This window comes from Crocodylus porosus, unplaced genomic scaffold (assembly GCF_001723895.1).
Source record: "Crocodylus porosus isolate Cpor-Errol unplaced genomic scaffold, CroPor_comp1, whole genome shotgun sequence".
NCBI classification, from domain to species: Eukaryota; Metazoa; Chordata; order Crocodylia; family Crocodylidae; genus Crocodylus; species Crocodylus porosus.
Window position 1 is genome coordinate 631,948 of NW_017728900.1, and position 1,746 is coordinate 633,693.

Sequence of the window (1,746 nt, forward strand, 5' to 3'; positions counted from 1 at the left end):
CCCGCTGTTGCAGGGTTAGGTGTGCAGGATTTGAGACAATACAGTCTCCCTGTGCCTTTTACTTGAGCTCAAATAAACTCTGTCTGCTTCTCCCCCAGTGTGTTTATTTGGCGCGACGCACACCAGGCAACGAACCCAATTGTTGCCTCCCTCGGGCACCTTGTGCTGGCAACATTGTTGTTTCCCTTATTGGCAGATTGATCTTTTAAGCAGTTTCCTTCTGGGAATACAATTACTGCAAACACTAGTGATTAGGAGTCCCCTCACACACCCATACTAGTTTGATTTCTCTCAGCCCACTCCCTCTTGGGGCTGTCTCCAAGCACAGCATATCCACCCGAGACAGGGGTTTCTCTCTGTAGGTCTTGGACCCTACAGCTTGAGCCTTCCCAGCTCAGACAGGGGGTTCCCTCTGCAAAAGCAGACATCAGTGCGGAAATACAACACCTCTTGAAATGGGTGAGTGCAGCCTTTGGACATCTGAGTAGGAGGGTCTTCTTAAATCATGACATCCTTGCTGAAACAAAACTCTTGGTTTATCAAGTCACTATCCTTCCAGCCCTGCTGTATGATTCAGAAACTTAGACCACATACAGAAGACATCTCAAGAGTTTGGAAAAGTACTACCAATGGTGCCTTCACAAATCCTTCCAATTAGCTGGGAGGATAGACACACAAACATCAGTGTCTTGGCCGAAGCAAATTCCAAAAGCATTAAAGCCATGATCATCTAAAACCAACTTTGCTGGACTGGTCATGTTGTTTGCATGCCTGATTCTCACCTTCCAAAGAGAATTTTTTTCTTACAGCTGAAAGAAGGTCAGTGAAGTAGCAGAGGGCAAAGAAAGTGTTTCAAAGACACCATGAAGGCAAACATGAAGAGATGTAACATCAACATCAGTACTTGGGAGACCCTTGCTCAGGACCAACCAAAATGGAGGAAGGCTCTTTGGGAGGGACCCCAACACTTTGAAACAGGCAGAAGAGGAAAAGAGAAACAGGAGAAAAGAACATCAGAACATCCAGTGCAGCAATACAGTGCCCATCCCTCCTAGAAACACTTGTCCTCACTGCAACAAGACATTTGGATCTAGAATTGGGCTATGGAGCCACCTGCAGACTCACTGGTAAGACCCTTGGAAGACAATCTTACTTGTTGGTGAGTGATTGCCCTTCATCACTATTATTAATTTCTGTGGGTGTTGGTTATGTCCCAAAAGAGTCTAGGCTAGTTTCAGAAGATTCCAAAGTTACTAACTGTCAGACTGAAAAATTGTCTAACTGTAAAATTTCAAGTTTTCCTTCAGCCTGAAGTTTTAAAAGTTTTGTGACCAACTTCTGCTTCTGTTTTTTGAGGAGAACAAGATAGTAAGAAGTTCTCAAAGGCCTGTTATGCAGGGATGAAATAGAAACTTATGGAGATGTTACCAGGCCCTGGGATCTTACCAGAGATATAGCTTTTGCAACATCTGTGACCCTATTGTGGCCACCTGTGACCTATGACCTATGACCTATTCACGGGTTTGCCAGCACTCCTCTGGCACTTCTATTGTAATGATGACAGGTGCATAGCTGTATTTGAACCAGTTTAATGGTCTTAAGTTGCAGCAAGGGATATTTACGTTGGCTATTGGGATGGACTTTTTCACTATGAGGGTGCTGAATTTCATAGATTTCATAGACATTAGGGCTGGAAGGGACCTCGGGAGATCATCGAGTCCAGCCCCCTGCCCAAAGGGCAGCAAG